The sequence below is a fragment of the Sycon ciliatum genome, chromosome 5, assembly GCF_964019385.1.
Source record: "Sycon ciliatum chromosome 5, ocSycCili1.1, whole genome shotgun sequence".
Taxonomy (NCBI): Eukaryota; Metazoa; Porifera; class Calcarea; order Leucosolenida; family Sycettidae; genus Sycon; species Sycon ciliatum.
This window is the reverse complement of record NC_088647.1, coordinates 11,533,516-11,551,070: the sequence shown is the minus strand read 5'-3', so window position 1 is coordinate 11,551,070 and position 17,555 is coordinate 11,533,516. Positions and strand designations below refer to the sequence as shown.

Sequence of the window (17,555 nt, the reverse complement as noted above, 5' to 3'; positions counted from 1 at the left end):
CACTTTCACAACAATAACACAAACATGCACAGAAGTCTCTGCTAGTTGCTGTGAGCACGGTGGCTCGGCAACGGCTTTATTTATTGATATTATTATAATATTATCTCTTTCCTGATTTTTTCCTTCTTTTTCCTTGCATATAAATTGTATGCATAGAGCCTGGTAAGAAAAAAATATGCACAAGACACTGCTGCTACTGTAGTCGGACAGCAAAACACACAGAAAACGACAAAATGTTACAATGAATGAAACAACACCGGTCCATGCTAAAGGACCTATATCCCTGCCCAAGGACGGCATCTCTAAATCCCCACACACTCACCACACGGTCATCATCCAGCGTCAGTTCAATCACTGTATTCTTCCCCTGCAGACTCAACACCCCTGTCACTATACTAGCCATACAATCTGAAGCTGTATGTAACCACGGCATACAATGGCCCACGACGCACACCTCCCCTACGTTTTTTAACTAAAAAGGAAAAACAGTCGTAACTGCCACAGCCACATGGCCAATATTGGCAATAAGAAAACCAATAAGATATCGATAAACACACACCCAGAAGTCAGGGATGGGAGGGTGGGATACTAACTGCACCAACAATAAGCCACTGCGAAGTGACAGGAATGTGGTCCAGCACAATATTTTTGCTGAAGCAAAAAGTTGCGGGGAAATCTCAAAATCGATGCGATTTTGCATGAGCCCCAATGTTCAAGTTACCCACAAAGACACAAGCGTTCCAACTCTCTTTGGCCGTTGGAAAGCGTACCTTCTCTGCATTTGGCACGTGCTCGGCAACAAGATTCAAGATTTCAAACTGCATCATTTTTTTTGTCTTTTGAGATGGATTGCAGGGTAAATCTAGAAAGACGTTGAAAATCAATATCATTACTGAGATATTCCTTAGACTGAGGGTATGACAAATAATTAGTTTGATATAACGAGTGATTTGGACAATCCCTGAACTCCGGCATCATGGTGCTGTGACTGCTGTCCATGTAGATATACTAGAATGTGCCATGGCCAAAGTGTGCCGCTGCAACATGGACAGTGACCATCGTGATTTCCTGCAATAGGCACACAAAGGGTAGTGCACAACAGAATTGACACACATTGTCATATACGACCTGCCCAGGGCTGCTGAACCCGGCGATAACCGATCTCAAAGTTTGGGGCTTTTTGCCCGTACATCCTGTCTTGGAACTCAAGCCAGTCACAGCACGGTCAAATTTCCTGATGCACTGCCTACGAGTGCGAGCGACCTACTAGCAAACCAAAAATCTAAGCAAATCCAGCACCCACATTGCAGCTGGGCCCATTTACCAACAGGTACATTGAAAAGAACAGGTGCGCACAAATGGTCAAAAATTCACCACTTCTCACCTTTCCGACTATTCACAGCTGCAACATGGACAGTGACCACCGTGAATTCCTGAAATATTCACACAAAGGGTAGTGCACAACAGAAATGACACACATTGTCATATACGACCTGCCCAAGGCTGCTGAAAGCTGAAAATTACCTATCTCCCAGTTTGGGGCTTTTTGCCCGTGCATCCGGACTTGGAACTCAAGCCACTTACAGCAGGGTCAAATTTCCTGAGGCACTGCCTACGAGTGCAAGCGGCCTACTAGCAAACAATAAATATAAGCTAATCCAGCACCCACATTGAAGCTGGGCCCATTTACCCACAAGAACATCATCAGGAAAAAGAACACAAGCGCAGAAATGGTCCAAAATTCACTATTTCTCACCTTTCCCACTATTCACACCTGCAACTTGGACAGTGACTATTGTGAATTCCTAAAACAGACACACAAAGGGTAGTGCACAAGAGAAATGACACACATTATCATAAACGACCTGCCCAGGGCTGCTGAACACTAAAAATTACCTATCTCCCAGTTTGGGGCTTTTTGCCCGTGCATCCGCACTTGGAACTCAAGCCAGTTACAGCAGGGTCAAATTTCCTGGGGCACTGCCTACGAGTGCAAGCGGCCTACTAGCAAACCAAAAAGCTAAGCATGGCCAGCAATCGAGGACATCTGAGAGTTGTAATTTTTGTACTCCTCCGGGGTGTGATTTTTGGCGTGCTGGGCCAAGCACAAGGAAGCTCCCTGCAAAAAAACTGCAGAAAATGGTTGTTGTTTGATCCTTTGGTGTAATCTTTGTTTCTAGTCGAAGCTAGTTGCTGTTTGGAGCAGAAACGCTGAAATTGACTATTTTCTGCATGTACTCATTCATGTACTCATGTACTCAGTCATGCAGTCTCACTCGTATTTTAGCTCTTTTTCTGGAATGGATGCTGCTCTGCGCCCCTTGGTGAACATTTCCTGCGCTCGTGGAGCAGCTGAAAAGGACCACTGGTATGTCTGGCTCCTGGTTTGAAAGTGGAGAGTCGACTTTTGTGCCTTGAAAAAGGAGTAGAGAGCGATAAAGGTACGTCTGTGGCTTATTTTTGAGTGCTCCGCGTACATTTTTGATCATGATAGAAATTCTCAGACCAAAGTCAGACCAAAGTCAGCGCGATGATGGCCGTCCAGTTTTCTTGTGGATTTTTTAGTTGTTTCATCTCGTATCTATGTCAGTATCGTGATGGTGAAGTGGAGAGGGTGATTTTCTTCCTCTAGGCTTCGTTCGGCCGACTTTGCTTCGTCCTCGTTGAAAAGTGATCCTGAAAAAAAGATCGATTCGCAAAATTATGTTGATTTTCAATGTACGTGATGACATGCGATTGCTGGCTATGCAATTCCAGCACCCACATTGCAGCTGGGCCCGTTTACACACACTTACATTGAAACGAACAGGTGCGCACAAATGGTCAAAATTTACCTATTTCTCACCTTTCCTACTATTCACAGCTGCAACATGTACATTGACCACCGTGAATTCCTGCAATAGGCACACAACGGGAAGTGCACAACAGAAATGCCAGACATTGTCATAAACGACCTGCCCAGGGCTGCTGAAACCTTAAATGAGCCCGTGCTTTACACAGCCGGATATGTACATGCGCGTGCATGCGGACCCACACGCATGAACGAGCACACACAGAATAGTCTGGTTGAGTTAAATTGGATAGGTGGAGTTCTGGATTCGAACAACTGGTGCAATGTCACGTGACTCAGCAAATGAGTCGCAACGCGAAAAGACTCTGCTGAGTCGCGAACAGGCAATGACTCTGCAACTGAGTCGCAAGCAAGCAAACAGGGCAAACCAGTTGTGAGTGAACATCCGCACTCCCCAATGTTTTATTTTACTTGTTTGTTTTTTAGAATTGAATATGGCAAGTTACAGCGGATGCAAGTGAAGACCACATAGGCTGCAGAGAATATAGCAACATGTTAACGTAGAGCAACAGCTATAGGGTGGGTGTTGGTGGGGAAGAAAAAGCTAGAAGCAAAACTGTGAAAGCCAGGCAGCAGCAGCGAACTCTACTTTCACAAAGGCAACACTCAAAGCAAGGCACGTGGGAAAAGTTTGGAGCAGAAGAAATACGAGGTGTGAGCTGCAACCTCTCTTGGCACGGTTTCGGAGCTGCGCTGTAGATAAGCGCCGTGAATCTGCGTGATTGATTAGTATAATCAAGCTGCCAGCTGGCAGGTGTTCATGCGGTGCTAACACGCTCTAGCCATTGGCTAGTGCGCCAATAACCGATCTCCAAGTTCGGGGCTTTTTGCCAGTGCATCCGGACTTGAAACTCAAGCCTGTTACCGCAGGGTCTAGTTTCCTGGGGCAATATCTGCGAGTGCAAGCAGACTACTAACAAACCAAAAATCTAAGCAATTCGAGCACCCACATTGCAGCTGGGCCCATTTACACACACTTACATTGAAACGAACAGTTGCGCACAAATGGTCAAAATTTTCTTTTTTCTCACCTTTCCGACTATTGACACCTGCAACATGGACAGAGACTATGGTAACTTCTTCCAACAGACACGCAAAGGGTAGTGCACAACAAGAATGACACACACTGTCATAAACGACTTGCCAAGGGCTGCTTAACCCTAAAAATTACCTATATCCCAGTTTGGGTCTTTTTGCCCGTGCATCCGGACTTGGAACTCAAGACAGTTACAGCAGGGTCAAATTGCCTGTGACACTGCCTACGACTGCAAGCAGCCTACTAGCAAAGCAAAAATTTAAGCAATTCCAGCACCCACATTAATGCTGGGCCCATTTACCCACAGGTACATTGAAAAGAACACAAGCGCAGAAATGGTCCAAAATTCACCATTTCTCACCTTTCCGACTATTCGCACCTGCAACTTGGACAGTGACCATCGTAAATTCCTACAGCAGACACACAAAGGGTAGTGCACAACATAAATGACACACATTGTCATAAACGACCTGCCCAGGGCTGCTGAAAGCTGAAAATTACCAGTATCCAAGTTTGGGGCTTTTTGCCCGTGCATCCGGACTTGGAACTCAAGCCAGCTACAGCAGGGTCAAATTTCCCGGGGCACTGCCTACGAGTGCAAGCAGCCTACTAGGAAACAATAAATACCGTACTGGCAATATATGTTGCCGCAGTGAGGCCATGAAGCATTACATTGGCACATGTTTGCCGCACGCAGGGCGTTACATGCAAAGTCGCACAGGAGCCGTTACACAGGTTTCTATATTGCCGCAGTCCTTTTTTTGCTATTGCCGCATCACTTTTTTGCTATTGCCGCATCATTTTTTTTGCTTTTGCCGCATCATTTTTTCTTGTGCAGTGCAAACTGCAATGAAAAGATCGCCGCACCCCGCCGGACGCGCGTTACGAACTCAACGAAAATTTGTCGCACTAGCCTGGTCGCGCGTTACGCCGCACCCCCCTGCGTTACGCGTTACGCGGCAACATATATTGCCAGTACGGTATAAGCTAATCCAGCACCCACATTGAAGCTGGGCCCTTTTACCCACAGGTACATTGAAAAGAACACATGCGCACAAATGGACCAAAATTTATCTTTTCTCACCTTTCCGACTATTCACACCTGCAACTTTGACAGTGACCATTGCTAATTCCTACAACAGACACAAAAAGGGTAGTGCACAAGAGAAATGGCACACATTTCAATAACTGACCTGCGCAGGGCTGCTGGAAGCTGAAAATAACCTATCACCCAGTTTGGGGCTTTTTGCCCGTGCATCCGGACTTGGAACTCAAGCCAGTTACAGCAGGGTAAAATTTCCTGGGACACTGCCTACGAGTGCAAGCAGCCTACTAGCAAACCAAAAATTTAAGCAAATCCAGCACCCACATTGAAGCTGGGCCCATTTACCCACTGGTACATTGAAAAGAACACAAGCGCAGAAATGGTCCAAAATTCACTATTTCAGACCCTTCCGACTATTCTCACCTGGAACTACTGCACAGGCAGAAAAATTCGTCGGTCAATAATTTCGTCCAACTCCAAAGAAAGGGAGTTCGTCTGGTTGTAAATTTCGTCCATGGATCATAAAAGTGTATTGGAAATACTGGACAAATTGATATTAAAAGTAGAAAGGAAAAGAACATATGGAAAGGAGTTAAAGGGGAAGTCAAGGCAAAAATTAAAATTTCACCAGTTGTAGTCTTCGGGGTGCTGAGTCGAATGGTCGTGGTCCGAGGAAGCTGAGACGCTCCCTTCCTACTTGAATCCCTATCGAACTCGCGCACTTCCACCGAAACTGGGTGACTGCGCCCTACTAGATGGGGATTTGTATGCAAAATGTCACTAAAAGCGCCATTTCGTTCTTATAAAAGCATGGATGACCGCGATTAGCCCATATGTTGTAGTCTTTTGGACGCTGAGTCGACTGGTTTTGGTCCGAAAAGGCTGCGATGCGGCGTTCCTCCTTTATTCCCAATCGAACATGGTTGAACAAGCGGTCACGTGCTCCTGCGTACACCAGTCACCTGGTCACCGTGCCTGCAGGGTACAACTTACTAGCCTGTTTGACCTTTTTTGGGTGCAGTCCTGTCACTCGAGTTGAACTCGAGTTGAACCTTGGTGTGAAAGTTGTCACCTGCTGGCGTGGTGACCAGGTGATTTGGGCACCCAGGACCACGTGACCGCTTCTTCAACCATGTTCGATTGGGAATAAAGGAGGAACGCTGCATCGCAGCCTTTTCGGACCAAAACCAGTCGACTCAGCGTCCAAAAGACTACAACATATGGGCCAATCGCGGTCATCCATGCTTTTATAAGAACGAAATGGCGCTTTTAGTGACATTTTGCATACAAATCCCCATCTAGTAGGGCGCAGTCACCCAGTTTCGGTGGAAGTGCGCGAGTTCGATTGGGATTCAAGTAGGAAGGGAGCGTCTCAGCTTCCTCGGACCAAGACCATTCGACTCAGCACCCCGAAGACTACAACTGGTGAAATTTTAATTTTTGCCTTAACTTCCCCTTTAAGAGTAAGTCTCCACCACCGTAACTAGATACTATATACAGTCAGAAAGTGCAACAACTAGGCACAAAACTGACAGAGTACTGAGACATTCGACGTCTTGACACCTAGCTTCAACACATCTCCGTAGCGCTAACTGACAGCCTTCCAACTTGGAAGGTTCAAGGTTATGGAAAGACCAAAGAGTTGAAGCTATGTGTCAGGACGTCGAATGTCTCAGTACTTTGTCAGTTTTGTGCCTAGTTGTTGCACTTTCTGACTGTATATAGTATCTAGTTACAGTGGTGGAGAGTTACTCTTAACTCCTTTCCAATGTTTCCATATGGCCTTTTCCTTTCTACTTTTGTTATTGGCTTCATACCCGAGTTTCAAATTGATATTAGTCCGGCAAAAATAAATTTAGTCCAAAAGCTGCTTGGACGAAACGACTAAATTAAATTCCAGACGAATATTTCTTCTTATTACACGTCAGGTGACCGTTTCCAGGTCTACAACCAATCAGCGACCAGATAGAGCGGGCAATATTTCTCCATACCAGCCCGCTCAGGCGGTCCAATATTACACGATATTGCCCCGACATTTGACCCCATACACACTGTACACATACACATACAAATCGTACACGCGTACCCTTCCGCACCCCCCCCCCCCCCCCCCGCACCCCGGGTCCTTTCACTTCTGCACCACTGCACATACCAACAAAGCAAACCACACCACCAAAAAGGTTTCATTGTTACTTGTAGTGTGAAGGAGCGCTGACGATGGCTGAGGAAGAAGGACTACTCGGCTAATAGATATTGGGGGGGGGGGGGGTATTTCCCTGATACTACTCGGCTAATAGATATTGGGGGTATTTCCCTGATACTACTCGGCTAATAGATATTGGGGGGGGGGGGATTTCCCTAATACTACTCGGCTAATAGATATTGGGGGGGTATTTCCCTGATACTACTCGGCTAATAGATATTGGGGGGGGGGGGGGTATTTCCCTGATACTACTCGGCTAATAGATATTGGGGGGGGGGGTATTTCCCTGATACTACTCGGCTAATAGATATTGGGGGGGGGGGGGGTATTTCCCTGATACTACTCGGCTAATAGATATTGGGGGGGGGGGGTATTTCCCTGATACTACTCGGCTAATAGATATTGGGGGGGGGGGTATTTCCCTGATACTACTCGGCTAATAACACATACTTATACAGTGGTAGGCACTTCAGGCGGTTTTTTCAAAACCAGAAATAGTCGTATTTCTTTCTTGTATCCGATTTAGATAGGTTTAGGAAGACTCCACAGAAAATTTGAAGCAAAAAGAATAACTTGGCACAGAGAAATAGCCACCCAAAGTCGGAGAATTGAATAACGGCAATTTCAGTATTTCGATGGCACCAGCAGCATATCACCGATTGCCATGACTTTCTTCAGTGTCTATAGTGGCAAAATACCAGGCTCACTGGAAGCAGGTCAAAATAACCAGATGAATGCAGAAACAGCATGGTTGGGAAAAACTTCGCATTTTTCATCCGTCCGGCAGCTCAGACGTAGATATCGGGTGTGGTCACCATGGCAGCTCCATAGCAACAGCATAGCAACTCCATCGCAACAGCATGAAAACAGTGCTGAGAAGCCTTTGGAAAAGCATATGATGAGACTTTGAGGTAAGATAGAGTAACTACAATAATTCAGTGCCAGAACACATTGTTGCTACATGTACAGTACTGACGTGGTGACGAGTACGGAAGAACAATGAGCCGAAGACTGAGCAAACTAGAATTTTACCGGGTAGAATATTACCGGGTATTTGACGAAAAGAAATGACATACTATCACATGTAGAACATCGTCTGCAAATTTTTGGGACTACTGAAACTTCAGCAACTCCAGCATGAGAGATTTTGTGCATAGAGTGTGTGTTGGATTCTCGGATATACATTATTATTATATAAATATCACCGTCAATGCTTTTCTTGGTCGCTGGAAACCACCTGCTGATCAGCTGACGATTTGTTCCAAGCAGGCCGTTTTGATGTCAGCCCTCTTGGTCCAATCGCCGAAGTATATACTGTCCTACTCGTCGCCTGCAGGAGAGAACGACTGCTCCGATGCGACTCCAATAACACCTGGCAATATTTCTTCTTGCGCAGCCATACGCATGGACGCCGATAAACAAGGACCACATGTGCTGCCGGGAGGATGCCTGCCGCGGTTCGCTTTCAATACCACCTCGCATTATTTCTTCTTGTGCAGCTATGCGCAAAGTGTCGGACGAACGTGGACAACTGATTCCGAAAGGAAATACGACGCTGAAGACGATGAGCTACATGGCAAATGTGTGTAATCAAGTGTAATGCCCGGAAAACCCTTGCCGATTTTATTCGAACTGTACGTGAGTACAAAAAATTGCCGCATCATGACGTATGTGGGCTCAAACGGAAGCTGAGGGCCTCCGCTACATGCTGCGCAACACGAGAAGGCCCTGCGCAGCTTCCATGCAGCTACAGATCGATTTATGCATGCGCCTATCTGTGGTGCCACGCATGTACGCGATTCAGCGTTAGTACTTTGTGACAGGTCATGTCACGCGACTGAAGTGCCTACCACTAGGTTAGTGACCACCGTTAATTCCTACAACAGACACGCAAAGGGTAGTGCACAAGAGAAATAGCACAAATTGTCATGAACGACCTGCCCCAGCCTGCTGAACCCTAAAAGTTACCTATCTCCCAGTTTGGGGCTTTTTGCCCGTGCATCCGGACTTGGAACTCAAGCCAGAACCAGCAGGGTCAAATTTCCTGGGGCACTGCCTACGAGTGCAAGCGGCCGACTAGCAAACCAAAATTTTAAGCAAATCCAGTACCCACATTGAAGCTGGGCCCATTCACCCACAGGTACATTGAAAAGAACACAAGCGCAGAAATGGTCCAAAATTCACCATTTCTCACCTTACCGACTATTCACACCTGCAACTTGGACAGTGACCACCGTGAATTCCTACAACAGACACACAAAGGGTAGTGCAGAACAGAAATGACACACATTGTCATAAACGACCTGCCCAGGGCTGCTGAACCCTAAAAATTACCTATCTCCTAGTTTGGGGCTTTTTGCCCGTACATCCAGACTTGGAAGTCAAGCAAGTTACATCAGCCTCAAATTTCCTGGGACACTGCCTACGAGTGCAAGCGGCCTACTAGCAAAAAATAAATATAAGCCAATCCAGCACCCACATTGCAGCTGGGCCCATTTACCCACAGGTAAATTGAAAAGAACACATGCGCACACATGGACCAAAATTCACCATTTCTCACCTTTCCGACTATTCACACCTGCAACTTGGACAGTGACCATCGTGAATTCCTACAACAGACACACAAAGGGTAGTGCACAAGAGAAATGACACACATTGTCATAAACGACCTGTCCAGGGCTGCTGAAAGCTGGAAATAGCCTATCTCCTAGTTTGGGGCTTTTCGCCGGTGCGCCTGACTTGGAACTCAAGCCATCTACAGCGGGGTCAAATCTCCTGGGGCACTGGCTACGAGTGCGAACGGCCTACTAGCAAACAATAAATATACTACCTCCGACAAGCGAAACTTGGCGCGTTTTTTTGATTTTTTTGTGTTGGTACCAAAACTACTTCACAAGACTGTGAGGTACGACCTACTTGTAGCTCCATGCAACCGGGTGCAGGAAGCCAAGCGACACGCTGGTGAGTGGCACATGGCTCATACTTAGTCAGAAGCAAGCGTGTCTCTCGTGTACCAGCAAAACTGTGCCCGCGTCCATTCTGCGAAGGAGAATTGTTGTGCTTTCGCGTTTCAATGCAAAACCAAGGAGTTCTCTCTCTCTCCTCTTGGTCACTCCGCCAGCACAGAGTCCATGCGTCCATGCCAAACAATCCTAGCGTCTTTCAACAGCCACCAGAGCGATGCGTCTCTGGTGGCTAAGGAAAATCGCCAGGAATTGCTGCAGGCAATTTTGGACAGTTGGCGAGAATACCCTGCAAAACAGTTGGAGTCCAGGCGCTTGTGGAGGTGTTGCACAGTTCTTACCACGTCAATCTGAATAGTGGCGGCGGAAACGACTACCCTCGACACCGTGGCTCGAGCACAGCACACAGGAGTGACATAGAGATTTTCAGAGCGATTACAACAGAGGTACTTGCTGCAACTGAACCCGCTCTAGTCGCACTTTCGTCTCAAAACAGGGACAATTCCTCTCCAGAAGAAACTGCGATCTCTGAATCAGAGGAGAGTTGTTCAGCCAAACTGTTGCCTCTAATGTCCTTGTTGAGCAATACAAAGTTGGATTTTGGTGAATTAATCATTAGTTTTGATTGTAAAGTGTGAGTTATTTCGAGTAATTTGAAGTAAAAAAATGCGCCAAATTTCGCTTGTTGGAGGTAGTAAGCTAATCCAGCACCCACGTTGAAGCTTGGTCCATTTACCGACAGGTACATTGAGAAGAACACAGGCGCAGAAATGTTCAAAAATTCACCATTTCTCACCTTTCCGACTATTCACACCTGCAACTTGGACAGTGACCATCGTGAATTCCTACAACAGGCACGCAAAAGGCAGTGCACAACAGAAATGACACATTGTCATAAATGACCTGACCAGGGCTGCTGAACCCTAAAAATTACCTATCTCCCAGTTTGGGTTTTGTGCCCGTGCATCCGCACTTGGAACTCAAACCTGTTATAGCACATTCAAATTTCCTGGAGCACTGCCTACGAGTGCAATCGGCCTACTACTGTGTTGGAACTGGACATCCAGTCGATTGACCGGGGCCGGCGAACTCAGAGCGTTCAGAACGTTGCATGCAGTACACATGCTGATCCGATGCGACCAGCGGGCTGCAGCCATAAATGCCCCGCGTACCACGGCTGCATGGCCAGCGCTCTGGGGCCGCTAGACGTGCCACCAGATTTCCATGTCCACGACAATAGCAAACCAAACATTTAAGCAATTCCAGCACTCACATTGCAGCTGGGCCAATTTACCCACAGGCACATTGAAAAGAACGAGTGCGCACGAATGGTCAACAATTCACCACTTCTCACCCTTCCAACTATTCACAGCTGCAACATGGACAGTGACCACCGTGATTTCTTGTAATAAAAAAATGGAATTTTGACAAAATCTGGGTCCTGGCATCGGGGATCACCGGCGCAAACGGTTCATATCGCTTTTTTGGTCAAAATTGTATGGGACCGGTGTTGGGGCACATTGCAAGAGTCGGGCACTGGGCGCTGACTGGCTTTGCTGGCCATTGCTCGCGATGATGTGCCGTATGATTTGGCACGCATTGGACTGGCTCACATAATCGCGATGCTCCCACCACCGGTGCCTCCCGGCGCGTGCCGTCGATATGTGAACCAAGTGTAAGGGTGCCGGACCCGGTCTTCCCATCGGATTTCAGTGTCCACTGCAGTAGCAAACTTCGATCTGTATCTTACTGAGTGACACAATTTTGTCCTTTAGTAGGATGCAACTATTAAAAAGAATTAAAAAATGATTTACTTGGATACTGAGCCAGTCATAAAAATGTAAAAGAAATAAGAGAACACATGAGAACGAGTTATGCAGCAACTACCCACAACTGTAACAAGATGATAAACAGTCAAAAAAGTCTCTGGTCGCTGAATGTCTTAGTAGTTTGTCAGTTTCTTGCCCTATTACAGTCAAATCTGTTGGAAGCGACCGCCCCTTGGTGCAAGAAAAAGCGGTCTCTTACGGCAGATGGTCTCTTACGGCAGATGTATGGTAAATCCGGCATACCGGGCATGCATATATGCTTCCATGTACTCAAATCGACGAGAATAATGTGATTTCTAATATCATTTTATTGGATATTTATTGGTGCACAAACCCAAGAATAGTGCCCATACCAGGGCTAATCTTTTACATATTCAGCCAGCTGTCAAGGCTTCCCTGTTCAAGTTCGGACTAGCGAAGCATCTCCTCCTTGTAAATAATGTCAGTCGCCTGTGTGACCAGATCCAGTATGCTGTCAAGGCCTCTCTGCAAGGCATACTTCTTGAGTCCATCAATGTGCTGAACTGCCTGCTTACCAGAGATGGCGTTAGCGACCACTCCATCCTCTGTGTCGCTTTCGTCATCAACATCATCGTCATCATTTTGCTGCGCTTCACCTCTTGCAGCAGCCAAGATCTCTTCCTCCCAATTGGGACTGAGGGTCTCTCCTGTACTGACGTCATCATCAAATGCTACAAATTCTTCGAATGACAAGTTGCTTAGGACTGTGTCAGCACCAGGACAGTCGGAATCTTCAACTTCACACACCTCATTGGGAGCAACATCCTTGAACCCACAACTTGCAAAACACTTGCTGATTGTTGTCTGCGCTACATCCTTCCATCCTGAAACAGTGCACAGTATGGCGTCCAACACTGTCAGTTTCTTTGCCACTTTTGACGCAGACTCTGTTCCCTCCATGTGACCAAGCAGGTGCTGTAACATCCTCTTCCTGTACTTGAGCTTCAATGCGACGAGCCAACCGTTCGACGCAGCAAAATCATTGTGGCCCATCACTTTCGCCAGTTGCAGGGCTTTCTCTTGAAGGAGAGGACCAGTCAGTGGCAAACAACGCGCCCCGGCTTTGGTAAACCAATCCCACGTTGCAGAGTTTACATCGCCGTACTTCGCCTTTCCTGACAATCGACGAAGTTGGCTGGATGTCCCTGCCTTTAAGACGTCCATGATCTTCTCCTTGTCCTTGATTATTGGCTGGATCTGAGCTTTCCCGACACCTATGCGGTTCGCGATCGACAGCGCAGATTCACCTTTCTCGGATTTCCGGATCACATCCACTCTCTCGCTGAGGGAGAGACAGCGACGCTTCTTGCTGGAGGATGTAGCCATGGTCCATCTCATGCGAAAGCCGACTACACTCCAACGAGGCTGCTGTGAACGTCGCTGTTCTGTTTTGTAGCTGCCGTGAACGTCGCTGTTCTGTTTTGCAGCTGCCGTGAACGTCGCTGTTCTGTTTTGTAGCTGCTGTGAACGTCGCTGTTCTGTTTTGTAGCTGCCGTGAATGTCGCTGTTCTGTTTTGTAGCTGCCGTGAACGTCGCTGTTCTGTTTTGCAGCTGCCGTGAACGTCGCTGTTCTGTTTTGTAGCTGCTGTGAACGTCGCTGTTCTGTTTTGTAGCTGCCGTGAACGTCGCTGTTCTGTTTTGCAGCCTACAGGAAGTGTGTTTCACTGTAACTGCGTGCGTACATATACATGTGTACAGAGTCTACGGTGAGTGTGACGTGCATACATATACATGTGTACAGAGTCTACGGTGAGTGTGACGTGCGTACATATACATGTGTACAGAGTCTACGGTGAGTGTGACGTGCATACATATACATGTGTACAGAGTCTACGGTGAGTGTGACGTGCATACATATACATGTGTACAGAGTCTACGGTGAGTGTGACGTGCATACATATACATGTGTACAGAGTCTACGGTGAGTGTGACGTGCATACATATACATGTGTACAGAGTCTACGGTGAGTGTGACGTGCATACATATACATGTGTACGGAGTCTACGGTGAGTGTGACGTGCATACATATACATGTGTACCGAGTCTACGGTGAGTGTGACGTGCATACATATACATGTGTACAGAGTCTACGGTGAGTGTGACGTGCATACATATACATGTGTACCGAGTCTACGGTGAGTGTGACGTGCATACATATACATGTGTACAGAGTCTACGGTGAGTGTGACGTGCATACATATACATGTGTACCGAGTCTACGGTGAGTGTGACGTGCATACATATACATGTGTACAGAGTCTACGGTGAGTGTGACGTGCATACATATACATGTGTACGGAGTCTACGGTGAGTGTGACGTGCATACCTACAACGACCATGCCCGTATACGCGTATGCGACGCGGCAGTAGATCGACACTGCCTGGACTTGAGAGCTACAGCGCAGCCTCAGTACAGGCCAGGGCCAGTCGATCGCACTTGCAAGACAGCGCATTTTGACACCTTGTAGTTGACAGCGCACTGGCAAGAACAGTTTCGCACCTGACTGAACCTGGGTCGCGGTCGCTTACAGCAGATTTGAATGCAGCCACCGTGCATGAAATTGCGGTCGCTGGTCGCGCACATGGTCGCTCTGGACAGATAAGTTTGTATGTGAAACTGTCGGTGCACGGAAAATCGGTCGCTAACGGTAGATGGTCGCCTACAGCAGAGGTCGCTAACGGCAGTTTTGACTGTACCGCACTTTCTGACTGTTTATCATCTTGTTACAGTCAAGGATAGTTGCTGCATAACTCGTTCTCATGTGTTTCCTTTTTTTTTACGTAAAAATATCATTGCTATTAGCAGCATGCTTGTTGCCGTACTTGTACGGCCATTTTTCCACCTCACCTTTATCCCAAGTCCACGTTGATAAATCAGTAGGCGGGCGAGAAACCTCTCCCCTTCAACAGATGTGGCATTTGGAGGAAGAAATTGTGAACTTCTGCATCCCTTCATAAGCAAGTAAATTGCGGACTTTGCGCGCCGCGCACCACTGGTTCTGACGGTACTCTACAAAATTTGTAGAGTAGTTCTCACTCAGAGGAAAACAGTAAGACTGTGTAGATTCTACTAGCGTCGCTTAGGAAACGCGCGCTATGCGCTCAGGATGCAACGCTAGTCTGGCTGAGGACCGGCAATACTAGGGCAATGCTCGCCACCATCACGCAACATGACCTATCAAACTCTGCGCGAGATGTTCTGCAAGTCGGTACCGCCGATCCTCTACAACGATTACCATGATTACGTGCTGGTAGATCTACATGTACAAACATTTCCTTGCTGCTCGAGTACCGGTCCTCAGTAGGTCTACACCATGCCATGGTACTGCCACTGCGCGGCACTGGTCTAGTGTGAACCAGGCATGGTCACTGTCAGGGTGTCCTGTGTACAGGCATGTGGTGTGTTGCTTGTTGTCAATAGATAGGTAGATAGGTAGATCGAGTAGACGGGTAGACGGGTATACTCTACACGACAATCATTGACTTTGTAGACCTAGGGCCAGGCTAGGGCCGCTAGGCTACAGTAATGAACACCGATCTACATCATAGGTACCGGTATCTAATATTGACTGAGTACGAGGTCAATATAGGAAATAAAAGCCGAGTAAAAGACCAAGGCGAAGCCGAGGTCTTTTACGAGGTTTTTATTTCCTATACTGACCAAGTACGAAGTCAATATTAGATTTATCACGACAAACAGTCCGTATTTCAAATTCCAGAACGATAACCTCATGAATCCCGGTTTTATGATTGCACAACCGTTGCACCACGGCCTACTCATGCAGTGAAACTGCTGCACTAGGCACCGTTCAACTGCGCAACCCCTAAGGAGTCAAATATAAGCGGTCAATATAGCCCTAAGGAGTGAAATATGCAGGAATATTTGACTGCTTACAAAAAAATCTATGTGAGTCAATACTAAGGGAGTGATAAATAATTATAATATTATGTATTTTACTACTCCCTGGTCTGTACTGTGGCACTGCACTCACTCACGCCGGCATGAACTCTGGTCTCGTAGATCTACACAACGGTACAGGCACTGCCCAATCGCAGGTTGAAACCAGGGAGTTTGTATGACTCCCTGGTCGAAACTATGTGACTGCGCTGTTACTGAGTGCGTTGCCTGCGAGTAGGGTTGTCTCCTCCTCGTCCTGCGAGCACAACCACACTGTGGTTGTCGAGATTTCACTTGCCTGTGTCCAGTGGAATCTGTCTAACACAACACACTCAATGTTGTCTTTCCACACGGAAGACCATGCAAGAAAGAAATATGGTGTCCCAAACGATTCCATACGTCCTTCCACCTGTTCCACAGCACCGCTCTATGTCAGTATGTACATGTGTATGCGCCGGCATCTGGCGAAACGCGAAGAGAACAAACTGATGTATAGGCCAAGTCACATACCGGGTAGTGAAGCCCGGAGCCCGGGCGGCCCTCAGTTTCATCCAGTTCCAACCAGGGAGTCGTAAAAGCCCGGGAGAGGACACGGGATGCGCGCACGCGGACGATGTTTGCCTCGGCCAGAAAGTGAAGCACGCTAGGCCGGCGCGGCCGGATCTGCTCGATCCACGGCGCTGTGCTCGTCTTCAGGGCAGGGAGTCCTAAAATACCAATATTTTACAACTCGTTGTTGACACCGAAACTGGTGGCGAAGGAAGGATAAACATGATTGTATGTCTGTCAGACTCAGTACACATGGTACAGGGGTGGGGAGTTGAGTGTGTGTGTGGGGGGGGGGGGAGGCGTGTGTATGTGCACATGTGCTTGTACTTTTGTGTGTGTTTGTACAGTGTTTGTGTGTGTGCTTGTGTGTGTGCGCGCGCACGTGCGTGTGCATTTTTGTGCACAATTCCGTTATGAAGTACAAATGATAGGTTTACCTTTTGTACACTCGCCAAGACTTCCGTTTCCTAAACGCTCAAGTCACCGCGTACTCAGTATACGAGTAGAAAAGTGTTGAAATTATCAAGATTTATAAATAACGACCTGCAACCATGTACAATGTAGATAGATAGGGAACACGCATTGATTGTTTTTAAAAGAATCCAGGCATTATCATGAATCATGGAACGAGTGCGTAATAATGCTCTATGTTGCGTTTTGACGATGCTGAAGGAAGGGAGCCGTTGCGATTCACTCACAATACACGCACAGAAATCCACTCGACTGCAATTTCAGTGCAATTTCTGACACAAATTCATAAATCCACGAGTACGCCGAGGAAGCTCAGCGGATCTCCACAAGAACTTTCGCCCATCACCTGCAATGGAATATGGGCTGTATGATACGACCAGCGGCTAACACGGGAAGTGGCGTCATTTTCCACAAATCTCGTTTCATTCACAACCATTTGACTGCAATGCAGTGCAATTTCTGCCACAAATTCAACTCCACGAGTACGAGGAAGCTCAGCGGATCTCAACACGAACGTTCGCCCATCACCTGCAATGGAATATGGGCTGTATGATACGACCAGCGGCTAACACGGGAAGTGGCGTCATTTTCCACAAATCTCATTTCGTTCACCCCAACTCAAATAAAAGTGAAGTACAATTAGGGATTTATCTTGCATTTCCATCGCCTCAGAATAAATTAACTTCGA

The 17,555-nt window shown here is 47.1% G+C and overlaps 1 long non-coding RNA gene across 1 annotated transcript; it reads right to left on the bottom strand.

Moving 5' to 3' along the window:
* Positions 1-389: 389 nt before the first annotated feature.
* LOC135816607 (uncharacterized) lies at positions 390-15,220 on the bottom strand. The gene is made up of 10 exons (XR_010553407.1): positions 14,798-15,220; positions 10,895-10,943; positions 9,696-9,744; positions 9,335-9,378; positions 4,972-5,020; positions 4,249-4,297; positions 2,846-2,894; positions 1,757-1,805; positions 1,385-1,433; positions 390-1,068 (listed from the first exon to the last, which is right to left on the bottom strand). It is a non-coding gene; the product is annotated as an uncharacterized LOC135816607 (long non-coding RNA).
* Between the last annotated feature and the right edge of the window lie 2,335 nt (positions 15,221-17,555).